The sequence below is a fragment of the Miniopterus natalensis genome, chromosome 11 (assembly GCF_054644295.1).
Source record: "Miniopterus natalensis isolate mMinNat1 chromosome 11, mMinNat1.hap1, whole genome shotgun sequence".
Taxonomy (NCBI): Eukaryota; Metazoa; Chordata; class Mammalia; order Chiroptera; family Miniopteridae; genus Miniopterus; species Miniopterus natalensis.
This window is the reverse complement of record NC_142091.1, coordinates 44,933,613-44,947,548: the sequence shown is the minus strand read 5'-3', so window position 1 is coordinate 44,947,548 and position 13,936 is coordinate 44,933,613. Positions and strand designations below refer to the sequence as shown.

The window sequence follows — 13,936 nt, the reverse complement described above, 5'->3', positions numbered from 1 at the left end:
CCGGCCCCGGCCGCTATCCCGTGGGCTGCGCCGGGCCGGGCGTCGCGGCGGGGAGGCGGGGAGGCCCCCGCGGGCCGCGTCCGAGCTGGGCGTCGGCGTCCGGCCTTCTGGGCCTGGCCGAGCCTCGCGGTGGGCGTGCGGGACCGGCACGAGGGGCGGGGGCGGGGGCGGGGGAGGGGAGGAGGCCGCGTCCGCCCCGGCCGGCGGCTCGGCTGGGCCCGCTGGGCCGAGTCCGGGTGCCCGGAGGCTAGCTCTGAGGGGGCTGAGTGCCGAGGGCAGCGCGGCGGCGCGGGCGGGATTGGGCCGGCCCCCCGGGCCGGGAGGGCGGCAGCCCACTGTGCTCGGTTCCTCCGGGGTGAACTTCTGCCCTGCATCCTGAGGGAGTGACGGGTGACGCGGGGGGCCGTCCTCTCCAGGAGGAAGTGCCGGGAGCCCAGGGCTCCCGCGCCCGGTGCTCCTGGGGGCGGCTCGGCGCGGCCCGGGAACGCGCGGTGCTGCCGGGGAGGGGGACGGACCCTGCGCTTCCAGGCGTTTCTAGGAAATGCGCCCTGTTACTTCAGGACTAGTGTGACGGTCATTTTAGAATGCTTCTGAACTCCGTCTTTTAAGTGAGGACAGCCCGAGGTGATCTTGTTGCACTTTAATGCGGCTTTTAATTGTTTATTTTCATTCGTCTCAGAATTTTATTCATGAGGAACAGTTTGGCAAACACATTGCATTTTAGTTTAATTGATGAAGGTCTGAAACTTACGAGAATTCAGGGTACATGCACGTTTATTTCGTGCTTGTATTCCTTTGTACTACTGTGTAGCTAAGCATCATGTAATAAATTGAACGCGGGTAGCGCATCTATTTCTGGGTAATTCTGGCTGCACATTTGCAAGGAATTTTATTTAGATTTCAGCTAGACAGTCCCTTTATTTTTCAGAGGAAATGCTGAGACAGTGTTTTGCTGATGGTCATGGCTATTTGTAGCGTCAGAATACCATTGTTCTACCCACTCTTGGTCCACTGTTCCTTTCGTTCTTCCTCTCTTACTAACCTTTAATGGAAAATTTTATATTCTTTAAATCTTTCACCAGGTTCATGACTTCATTGAGGTCAACTGTTAAGAAAAGGGGTTGAGCTATATTTAAAGTATCTTCTGGCCCCAAAATTTTATGTATTATTTCCTAGTAGTTTTGCATAGTCTGGTGTTAGGAAGATGAACAATATGGAGAATCAGTGGTATTTTTAACATAATTTCATTTTTAGTGATATTGTTTTTTTCTCACTTAAAACAAAACTGGAAACGGTCACAAACTTGCAGAAACCTTGCAAGTATGGTGCAAAGAGTTTTTTCCCCCTGAAGCTGCTGACCCTGTCATCCCAGAACACTGTAGTGTGCATTTTCTACAAACAAGCATATTCTTCTACATAGTCACAATACAATCATCAAATCAGGAAATTAACACTGATACAGTATTCCATCCAGTTCTCGCAGTGGTTCAAGTCTTGTTTGTTTGTTGTTTGAGCCATTAATCTCTTTACTGGCAAACGGGCCCAGTTAGAATTATGTGTTGCATTTATTTGTCATGTTTCTTTAGTCTTCTTTAATCTGGCACAATTCCTTCATCTTTTTGACTTTCATAATTATGACACTTAGGAAGCTTACAGGACAGTTATTTTGTAGAATGCCCCTCTGTTTGGGATTATCTGTTCTGTTATGATTAGACACATCCGGGTTTATGTACTTGGGCAGGAAGATCATATAAGGGATGCATCCTGTTAGTTGGTGCACAATTTCAGTTTGTCCCATTATTGATGATTTTCTCTTTGACTACTTGATAGAAGCAATGTCTGCTAGGGTTCTTCACTGTAAAGTTAATATGTAGTAGTTAATAAGTAGTTTTCGTGAGGATTGCTTGGAAACTATGTAAATACCTTGTTCCTCATCAAACTTCTAAGGTATTTCTTTATATCTGTATGACTCATGGTTTTCTGTGTTTTTAGTGGATTATATTTTGTTATTATTTATTTGGGTGTTCAAATTGTTTCTTATTTGGCCCATTCATGCTGGCTGCTGTGTCCTTATGACACGTCCCCATCATTCTTTGAGAGTGTCTTTACTTTTTGGCACAGGAGTAGGTTCTGGGCTTATCTTGTATTGACCTTATCTTTGTCCTGGAATCAGCCATTTATTTCTCTAGGGAACCCTGGATCCTTCTAGTAGAGAAGGACACTTAGAAGCTAAGATCTCAGTGCCAGTGTGTTTATTGCTGTTGGTTTGTTACTGCTCCCAGAGCTGGGAAATATATGTCTGTACACACACTCAAATGCACATTCACACCTATATTACTTGTTTATATGTATATATTGAGAAGACAGTGAGTTCACACCAGTACCTCCAATTTCAGCCCAACACTCCAGGGTCCATTCTAGTTATTTCCTTTTTCATATTTGTAACATTTTTCTCTGTCAGTGAAAAATCCAGCTTCTGTTATCCTTAATATATTTACTTATTTGTTCAATCTTCCTGTATATTTAACTAGTTTCCAGTTTTGTGTTCTTACAAACTACTGTCATGCTGAGGAGAATAGATCTTGAAAACCACTGATTTTTATGACAGTTTAATTTTATTTTTTTTAATCTTCACCCGAGGACATGCTCAGAGAGATGAAGGGAAAGAGAGAGAGAGGGAAACATTGATGTGAGAGAGGAACATTGATCTGTTGCTTTCCATACATTCCCTGACCAGAGATCAAACCCGCAACCCAGGTATGTGTCCAGGAGGACGTTCAACCAAACTGAGACACTCTGCCTGCATGACAGTTTAATTTTGATAATTTGAAGTCAGGACTTCATTTTCCTGATTTTGCATTTGTATTATGGCACAAAAATTAGGAAATACCATTTGTTTCCAATAGGTTAAGTTATTTATTTATCCAGCTATCTTTACTTGTCTTTATTTTTTTTCCTTTTACTGAGATTTGTCCAAGGAAAATTGATAATGACCACATAGGTTAATTCCTTGAAAAGGCTTTACTTTTTCCTTTTTGTTTACTTTTGCTGCCCATTAATACATTTAGAATTTCATCCATTTATCTAGATGGTATTTAACTTGAAGTGAAATATCAAAATTATTTGAGGTTTTGTATTTTCATATCAACCTGCTTAAGTATATTAGAGAAAGCATTTGAAGTAATAGATATTTCATTAGTTTTACGCTGAGATAAGCTAAAAGGTAAATTTATGCTCAATAACTGAAATAGCATAGTTTGAGACATTTTAAAAATTGTTAATTGGTTATTATTGAACTATTGTAATTTATAGTCATCCTGGGTTTCCTCCCCTCCCCATTCTGTATTGAAGTTGTTGGGGTTTCTTGGTTGCTGTTTGTTGCCACTTGTCAAGAACCATTTGGGATGCACTGATTTGACAAGTATTTATTGCTTTCCAGGCATTGTGCTAATGCTAGAACAAAATTAAATGAGTAAAGAGTAAGACTGTTCCTAACACAGTCATTAATGGAGACAGCCTTGAAATAACTAATGATAGATGAAGATGACAGACCCACTTTGTTGAGGAAAAAAGACTTCTTATGAGAGGTGATGTTCATTTTATTTTTTTAAAATATATCTTTATTGATTTCAGAGAGAGGAAAGGAGAAGGAGAGAGAGAGATAGAAACACCAATGATGAGAGAGTCATTGATCAAGTCCTCAACCCAGGCATGTGCCCTGACTGGGAATAGATCCCTGATTGCCTGGATCCTAGGTCGATACTCAACCGCTGAGTCGTGCCCGGCGGGGCAAGAGAGGTGATGTTTAAATCAAGTCATGTAGGATGAGTAAGCATTTGCCCTGCAGAAAGGAGGGAGGAGGAGATTATAGGCAGAGAGAAAAACATGTAAATGTGTGAACGTCTTGTTCCAGGGGTGAAGAGAAGTGTAGTGTAGATGAGAATTTAGGTAAGCTATGGTATTGGAGTGGGCTGGGCCAAGATTGTGAAAAACTCTGTATATCAGACTCTCCAATTTAACCTGAATGTAGGCAGCGAGGTCTCTTGAGAAGTAGGGGTTCTTGAAAAGCAAGAAACAACATAGAAACGTGACTCAGATGGCAGTGGACTGGAGGGAGAAAGACCAGTGCAAGAAAACTCAGGAGCTTTTACAGTGGGATTAGAAAGGGAGGTATGGATTCTAGAAAAATTGGAAAACTCAGATTATCAAATTGAGTAATGAATGGAGGTGAGGGGTAAAGGAGAAGGAATAATTGAGGGTACCAAAGTTTCTAGCATGGGTAATTGGGTGGGTAGTGATGCGTGAATGCAGATATGAATGCAGATATGCGTGAATGCAGAAGAAATGAATTTGGATGAGGGAAAGAGATGCCGAGCTTAGTTTTGGATATGTTGAATTAAAGGTGCCTGCCTATAATCAAGGTTGAGGTGCTATTTAGGTGTTAGGCATATGGGTCGGGAGGTTAAGAGAAGGTAAGATTAGATACTTAATTTGCAGTTACCAATAGCTGATTTTCAGGTACAAAGAAAAAAAAATGAGATTGTTCAGGAAATGTGTGTAGAGTGAAATGAGGAGTGCCCTAAGAATTGAACTTAGAGAAAATTCAATATTTAAGAAGTAGATAAAGCAACAGCAGTTAGGAAACTGAATAGGAGTGGTCAGTAGTAATGGAAGAGAATTGAGATAGTGTGGTATCATGGAAACCCTGGGTGTAGAGAATTTTGAGGAGAATAATGAATAAATGTCAAAAGCTCTGAAAATGGCATGTAATGATGACTAAAAATAGTATCTTAGTCCATTTGGACTGCTATGACAAATTACCATAGACTGAGTGACTTAAACAACAGACATTTATTTCTCATAGTTTTGAAGTCTGGGAAGTCCCAGATCAAGGCACAGGCAGATTCAGGGGCTCATGAGGACCCCCTTCCTGACTCGTAGATGGCCCTGTTTTCACCACATCGTCACATGGTGGAAGGGTCAAGACAGCTCTCTAGGTCTCTGTTATGAGGGCTCTGACCCCATTCACGAGGACTCTGTTGTCATGACTTAGTCACCTCCAAATACCATCATTTTGGCCCCACCTCCACATGCCATCACGTTGCAGATTAGGTTTCAACGTAGGAATTTTGGGGGGACACGAACATTCAGTCTATAGCAAATAGGCTCATGGACTTGATAATTAGGTAGTGACTTTAGGATATTACAGTAGTGTTCAGGGGTGCAAAGCCAGTTTTGATAAATCCACATTCCCGGTCATATGCTATATAAACCTTATTTGGTCCTATTTATTGTATTTCATTTCTTTTTAGAAGCTGTCTATGACCTGTAACTCATAGCTTGTGGAAAGTGGAAAGAGGAGTTAGAAGTTACTTTAAAATTTCAAACCTGAAGGTCTGGGGTATTTGTGATACTGTGACTTAAGTAAGAAGATTGAAAATGTTTTTCTTTTAAAATTATTTACTTGTCTTTGTGGGTTTGGAAGATAATGGGTTTTAAGATGGGACAGGCAGGGGCTGGACACACAGAATTTGAGAATCATTAGAGTAGACAGAGCTATGGCACTGTGTGAGTGCCCTTAGAAAGTAGGCGTAGAGACAGGAATAGAGGACCAAGGACTGAGCTTTGGGGAACACGATTGCTAAGAGGATGGAAAATAAAAGGAACCATAAAAGAAGGGGTTGACGAGTTTGGGAGAGACATTTAGCTTTCCCCAATGGCCATTCTCCTTGATGGTGATTGAACCCCTGATTTTTGGCTACATATTTGGCCATACAGAAGAGAGGCTGTTTTCAGGTTTCTAACAGATATTAAACATGTGAATGCGTTCTGGCCAGGTGGATGTAAGTGGAAAGGATGAGTGCACTATCCCAAAAGTATTCTTAAAGGATGAGGGTGCGCCTTTCTAGCTTTTCTTTTTCCCGAGACTGGCCTGCTGATATAAAGACTGGAGCTCCAGCAGCCAACCGGGGCCATATAGGTAAGGGCCCACACCCAAGAAGAATCTGGATCCCTAATGACTTATAGTGGGATTGCCATAGCTGTCCTCAGGATTTTTTTTTTTAACATGAAAGCTAACTTTATAAGTTTACATGAAAGACATAACCACTATAAATTAGAGTTTTCTGTTTCAGAAATCCAGAGTCATAAGAAGCAAGGGAATATTTCTCAGTGTCAGGTGTGGCAGAGATCAGTGAGTTGTGCAGTTAATGAAGATCTTTGCATTTCATAAAATTTTAGAGTTGAAAGTTAACTGTATGGGTCATCTAATGTAACCCAATTTATGAATAAGGAACCAGTATGTCTCTTTACCCCCTTACCCTCCATTGTTACTTGTGAGTAGTTACACAGCTGTTCAGTGGCAAATCATGGATGAGAAGTTTCCTGATGTCTTTATTTCAGTACAACACACTGTCCTTTGGGAATTTACATCAAGGATAGTCTTACTCCAGAATTGTTTTATCTGGAATGTTGTATTGTAAACCAAGTTGCAAAACGTTAAGCAGGAAAAAGGATAGGAAGTGGAGGCAGCAGGTTAAGACCATTTTTTGACTCATTTGATATTTAGAGGTAAGACTATCTGGTTGGAGACCTAGCTGGTGTGGCTTGGTTGGGTGTCATCCCATGCACTGAAAGAAAGGTTGCCAGTTCCATTCCTAGCTGGCACATGCCCATGTTGCAGGCTCAATCCCAGTAGGGGCATGCAGGAGGCAGCCCATCAATGTTTCGCACTCTCACATTGATCTTTCTCTCTTTCTCTTCCTCTCTCTCTAAAAATCAATTTAAAAAATCTTTTTAAAAAAAGTATCTGGTCGAGAAACTTTGAATGCTCTCTCTTCAGTATAAAAAGACTTAAATTTTTTTATATCCCAGAGGTATCTGGCTGATTAGTGTTTAGTAAGACATTTTTCAATTGAATTGCAGAAATAGTGAGGTCCAAAGAGAGTTTTAAAATGTATAGGACAGATTTGAGCGTACATTGAAGCAGAAAGAAGAGTGGAAATCCATGGAATGAAAGCAGTTGATGCTGGAAAGGGTGGGGATATGTATGGGAAGAAAGTTCCTTAGGACTTGGAGTCTTAAACGTCTGTATACAGGATACAAATACATCATCAGTGAGCTCTGACTCTGCCTCTCTAGTCTGTGTAGGGGTTTGTACAATAAACTTGCTGTTTCACTTTTTTTAAAAAATATATCTTTATTGATTTCAGAGAGAGGAAGGGCGAGGGAGAGAGAGAGAGATAGAAACATCAATGATGAGAGAGTCATTGATCGGCTACAGCCCGCAAGCCGGGCATATGCCCTGACCGGGAATCGAACCCCGATGTCCTGGATCCTAGGTCGATGCTCAACCGCTGAGCCACGCCCGGCTGGGCGCTATTTCATGTGTTTTGGAGATATTCTATAATGGTGTACATCAAAACATATCAATGATCAGCTGTGGGGACTTTGTGGGAGGTGACAGGTCACATAGGCATATTGCAGAACCAGAAATCTATATATAAACTGCATTAATGGACGGAAGTATTGGGAAAAGATAGTGGTTAAGGGTGCTAAGAGAGTGGTTTCAGGATAAGCATTTAAATTTAATCTAAATAATGAATTCCTAAGAAATCTAACATCTCAAAATAACTTTTTGAGCAATAATTTTATGTCTCAGTTGTAGGTTAATTTATATATTATAGGTGGTTGTGACCAAGATGTTGTGATCTTCTTTAAAAATTGTTATAAAGCCTAGCCGGGCGTGGCTAAGTGGTTGAACATCGCTCTGTGATCCAGGAGATTGTGGTTGGATTCCTGGTCGGAGCATGTGCCCTGGTTGTGGGCTCCATCCCCAGTAGGGGGAGTGCAGGAGGTGGCCGATCAATGACTCCCTCATCACTGATGTTTCTATCTCTTCCCTCTCCTTTCCTCTCTCTGAAATCAATCAAGATATATTTAAAAAAAAAATTGTTACAAAAATGAAGCCATTGACTAAATCCTTGTGTTGGTGGACTAGTATTTCTTAATTCTAAAACATTACCATCATCAAAACTGATCATTACGTATCACAACATTTAATGTTTTATTTAATTATTGCTGAATTTGAGTAATGATTTGGGTTGTAAGTTGTTTATAAAGTGAAGGCTATTCATTTAAAATTTTCATTTCCATAATCTACATTGTGAAGGAAAAAATAACATAATTTCATAATTATTTTGCTTTTTATTACACTTATTAATATCTTGTGGAATTTTTCAGAAAGTAGTGTTCTTTTTCACTTATATCTGTAAGTTTTATATTGGTTGCTGAAAAAAATGAATGAAAAAATAATTTTGCCTGTGGAAATATTTCATACAACTGCTGCTTAAGTTTAAATGAATTTCAAAAAGGCTAGATTTTAAAAATTGTATGTACTGTTCTACAGACACTGATTATTTTGGAGTATGGGAACAAAAAGATTAAGAACAGAAAAGAAAAAAAGCTTGAGTTTTAAGGGAGTGTTAATTATAGGGAAGTACTAGAGAAATAATCCTTACTTTTGAAAATGTTTTAAAAACAGTACAATGTATTGTGTAATAGCTACAGGTTAGCTCTCTAACACTGTATTAGTTTCCTAGGGCTGCTATAACAAATAATCACAAACTTGGCTGCTCAAAACAACAGACACTCTCTTATAGCTCTGGATGCCAGAAGTCTGAAATCAAGGTGCTGGGAGGGTAGTGCTTCCTTCCTCTAAAGACTCTGCAGAAGAATCCATTCTTGTCTCTTCCAGGACTAGGCTTCCTTGATGTGGGGCAGCGTATTTCTAATCTCTGCCTCATCTTCACATAACCTTCTTTTCTGTCTGTGTGCATGTCTTCTCCTTTTATAAAGACATTAATTTTTGGAGTTAGGGCCCACCCTAAATCCAGGAGGATTTGATTGCGAAATTCTTAACTAATTACATTGACAAAGACCCTGTTTCCAAATTAGGTCACATTCTGGGCTTCTGGTGGATATCAGTTTCAGGCGGGACTATTCAACCCACTGCAAACACAATGGTTCTTGCAGTTTTTATAATGCTGGCTACTTTTTTTTTTTAAATTCTCACTCAAGGACATGCTTAGAGAGAGGTAGCAGGACAGAGAGAGAGAGAGAGAGAGAGAAACATTGATCAGTTGCCTTCCATACACTCCCTGGCCAGATCAAACCAAGGATCAAACCTGAAACCCAGGTATGTGCCCATCCGGGCGGCACATTTAATTTGGTTGTAGCTACTTGTACAGAAACTTTCTAGGTGTCTTACTTCATAGAATGAAACCCCAGTCTTCCAACGTTGGAAATGGAAGGAAAGCCACCACTTCAGAAGGGTTAGCTTGACCTCAGAGCTCTAATTCTTCTATTTCTCTAGTGTTCTCATGGAATGGCACCTTTTCTTAACATTCTGGCCCAAATAACAACCTCCCCACCCAATCATTTCCTCTTTATTTGCTGAGATGCAACTGAAACAGGCGGAAACATTGAAATAAGACTTTTCCAAAGGCAACAAAACAAGACAAAAGGGTAATGAAGCCAGAGAGTGACTTTTAAATCAGTCATCTGGTTAGCAAGGTATAGTTGACTCCTTTTCTGTCTGTGGTCTCATAAGGGGATATTGTCCTACCTCGTTTCTGGCCTGCCGTCATGTGATGGAGATTACCTTTCCTTTCAACATGTCTCCTTAAGTCTAGGCCTTAGAGGGGGGCAAAACAGACTGTGCATTCCTGTTAGATCTATCTGTGGTAGGCAGTTAGATATGAGCGGAGGAAGGACCATAGGCCAGGTTCAAAAGGTCATTAGGGAGAAGAGCCCCTGGTGCCTAGCAAAGGGAGAAATTGGGGAAACAAGGGCCTCACTTGGGTGACACTCTCCCTGGGACCACAGCAAATAGAAGACATGCTTCCCCTATTACTTGGCCATAAAAATAATGAAATCTTAACCATTTGCAACAGCATTGCTGGTCATGCAGTTTAGACCCCCTGACCTTTCCTCCCTAGAGATAACTTATAGGCCTCAGTTGTATTTCAGCTCCAGGCCCAGAAAATCAGCAAAATCAGACAAATGACATCACAGCTGGCCTTAGGATGAGCTGCATTGATTAATGACCCCTTGTCCTGGAGCCGACCAATCAGTGGAGACCACTGAAAGGACCCACCTGGAAAGCTGATGAATATTCTATTGAGATCCTACGCTTAGATCTTTTAAGACCTCCACCCTTAAAAGCTTTAGGACAGAGGACTCAGAATGTTCTTTATCCTTGGAGTACACCCATGCCTTTCCCTTGCCCCTCTGCTTCCTCAACAGGCGTGTTACCATTACCTTCTTTTCTCCTAAGCTCCAAGGGCCCTTCTTTTGCCTCTGTAACTTGTTTCCTGAGCCCATTTCTTCTACCACTCACTTCTTCCACCTCTGATTTTCTAAATAAACTTTCTCTTATAGTTTGAGTCTTGACTCTGAATTCTTTCTTAGCCAGAACTCAAGTACTGAGATTGCTGAACTGAGGTCCTGTCCGACCCCACGGGTCTAACACCTGGTGCCATTCTGCCCTCCACCAACATATCTAAGTTCCACTTTACTGGTTTTAGTTTCCTGTCCAAGGATCTGTCTTTTCTGGATGATTATGCCAGGACTGTGCTTCAGGAGATATTTCATTTCTTATCTACAGGCCTTAAACTATAGTATCAACTGGCCTGCTATATTAGAATTCAGTGCAAGAAAAAGAGATCCATAGGGAGGTGTGGGAGGAGGGCACCTTTGTATTTGTACCTGTTTTCCACCCGTGGTCTTAACATTGACAAAACTTTAATGTTACCTGGAAACATGGTCATAGCATTCATGTACAAATCAAAGCACAACTAAACGAGTATGTTTTTTGTAACTTCTAAAAGAAAAATAAGTTCTGTAGAACTGTGTGTTTATATATATTTAATACTTTGTAATTTTTCCTGTTTGATTTTAATCTGAACAAATAATGATACCATTTTTATTACTCAGTAGGCAATGTTAGTTGAAGCAGTTTTTTTTAATATATCTTTTTTTTAAATATATCTTTATTGATTTCAGAGAGAGGAAAGGAGAGGGAGAGAGAGACAGAAACATCAATGATGAGAGAGTCATTGATCGAGCCCACAACCTGGGCATGTGCCCCGACTGGGAACCGAACCCCGATCACCTGGATCCTAGGTCAACGCTTAACCGCCGAGCCACACCCGCCCGGGCTAAAGCAGTTTTTTAAAAAACAATAGTTTAAGCCTCAAACTATCTAAGTACTGGACCGATTTAATTTGTACAGTTAAAATTGAAGGAGTGATTTCTGAAGGCTGTTTATCCCATTGTTTTCTTTTTACTCTCTTGTATAATGGGTCTTTTTTCCCCTACTAATGATAAAACAGTAATTAGTCACCAAAGGATCTAATTTAAAAGCCAAAACAAAACTGCATAACTGGCCTTTTCTCCTATGAACATATTATATAGAGGCTCAGTAGGGATTGTTTATTTTTAATGGATAATTTTAAAGACATGGTATAGTAAAATCACCACATTGCCAAGAGTGATTTGTATTTGTGTGTCATGAGGTTTGAGGCTATTAAAGTAATTGTTGAAAGACAAGGAAGTTTGTGAGTAGCTGATAACTGGCAAATGAGTAAGCCTCAACTATGGCGAAGGACTTGCCATTCTCCTAAGGAATCAAGGTGGTTCTCCTTGACTTTGCAATTGCTTTTCCTTCGTGTGTGTGTGTGTGTGTGTACATACACACACACACACACGCACATAAAATCATAGAATTAATTTTTATTAGCTACAAAGTTTTAACATAATTTAATGTACATATAATAATTTTAGCAACTAATCTCTTATGATTAGACATTTTGGTTGTTTCTAAATTTTTTGCTGTTATAAATAGTGCTGTGATGAGTCCTCCTAGCTAAATCTTTGCATTCATCTTTAATTTCTTGAAACAAGTAGATACAGAGAGAGGTAGTAAAGTTTAGTAGATAAAAGCATGGGATGGAGCCAGGTCATCTGGATTTGATTCCTGGCTTTGCCTTTTAGTAGTTCTGACCTTAGACGAGTTGTTTAATTTTTCTCTGTCTTAAGTTTCTGTATCTATGAACTGGGACAATAATAAATAGTAGTATCTACCTCACAGAGGTAGATTATAAAGATTAAATGAGTTTATTTTTGTAAATAATTTAAACAGTGTCTGGCACACAGTAATAGTGTAAGTTTTAATTCCTATAAGTAGAATTGCTGGGTCAAAGGATATGTACATTTAAATGAACATGTTAATTTTCTGCCCAGCCTCCCTTCCTTTGGGAAGCATGTCTTCTTTAATTTAACTTTTCAATTACAGTTTATATTCAGTATTATTGTGTATTAGTTTCAGGTGTACAGCATAGTGGTTAGACAACCATATACTTTACAAAGTGGTACCCCTGATATTTCAAGTATCCACCTGGCATCGTACATAGTTATTACAATATTATTGACTGTATTTCCTATGCTGTACTTTACATCCCTGTGACTATTTTGTAATTACCAATTTGTACTTCTTAATCCCTTCACTTTTTTCACCCAGCTTCTCAACCCACCCTCCCCTCTGGTAACCATCAGTCTGTTCTCTGTATCTGTGAATCTATTTCTATTTTGTTTATTTCGCTCTTTAGATTCCACTTATAAGTGAAATCATGGTATTTGTTTTTTTCTGACTTATTTCATTTAGCTTAATAATACCCTCTAGGTCCATCCATGTTGTCGAAAATGGTAAGATTTCATTCTTTTTTTATGGCTGAGTAATAGGATAAGCATGTCTTCTGTTCGCTATGGTCCCAGGGAAAGCATCACTTTTAGTTACTCCCACCCCTTACCTTAAGCTGGGCCAATTAGAGCCATTTCTAGGTCTTTTCTTTTGGAAGGAACAACAAAGTCTCTTTTTTTACAGGGATGACTAAGGTAGGACCCTGTGAGAAAGCTGGGGCTGCCAATGTGTATTTTACTTACTGTGTTTTGTGAGTATATCTAAATACTGAACAAAGGCTAAGAAAGTCCAAAAATGAGAGAGAGAGCTTCGGAAACATCATTTAACTTCTTATTCCAGCCACTCCTGAAAGTCAAAAGAACCTTTAAAAAAATAATTTTGAGGTGTTTGTTCAGTTGTCTTCCAGAAAGATTGTGTAAATTTATACCTCCATTTCCTTTAGGGGGATTTTAATTAGGAAAAAAAATCACTTAAAAGTGATTGCTTAAGCAACAACAGAAGAAACTGCATAGTTTCACAAAGGTGAGAATGCTAAGGGACTGGATCAGGAAGATCAGAGCATATACTTAATTCCAGTCATGTCTCTGAAATATTATAAATTACTACTTGTCTTTGGCCTTTATTATGTCCTAAGACTACTTAAAAACTAGGAATCTGAGTTCTAAAAATTCCAAGGTCTTACCTTTTGTATTTGTCTGATTTATTGAGGCTGAAAGAGTCCCTTGAGGACATGATATAAATACATCCCAGTGTTCTATGAGTAAAGAAATCTTTGAAATTGGAAAAAAGTCCTTTCAGCAGAGAAAATTCTATTATTTTAGCAGACTGCTTTACCTAATGGGAGGTGAATAATAATTTACTGAGTATTTATTGAATAGTCAGATTTGTAGGGCTTTCTTTTGAGTGATTTTTCTAATAGATTGACTTAGGAAAAAGAATTTATATTTTCCTTTGAAAACCCATTTCCCATGGTTGAGACCAGTCTGTATGTGATTTCTTTTTCCTTGATTTATTGTAACTCTCTGTACTTCATTAATTTACAAGGACAATTAGTACCATGATTTGAAGAAAATAACTTGTTTGGGAACTTGACATCTCAAGCTTTCTCCTTAAAGCAAATATTCTTTTGTTGTAGTTTACTTAAAATGTAACAGTTAGCCCTGGCTGGTGTGGTTC

At 39.6% G+C, this 13,936-nt stretch overlaps 1 protein-coding gene across 2 annotated transcripts in view; it reads left to right on the top strand.

The window, feature by feature from the left end:
- SBF2 (SET binding factor 2) overlaps positions 1–13,936 on the top strand; it is a 313,031-nt gene that overhangs the window by 118 nt on the left and 298,977 nt on the right. The window lies entirely within an intron of this gene.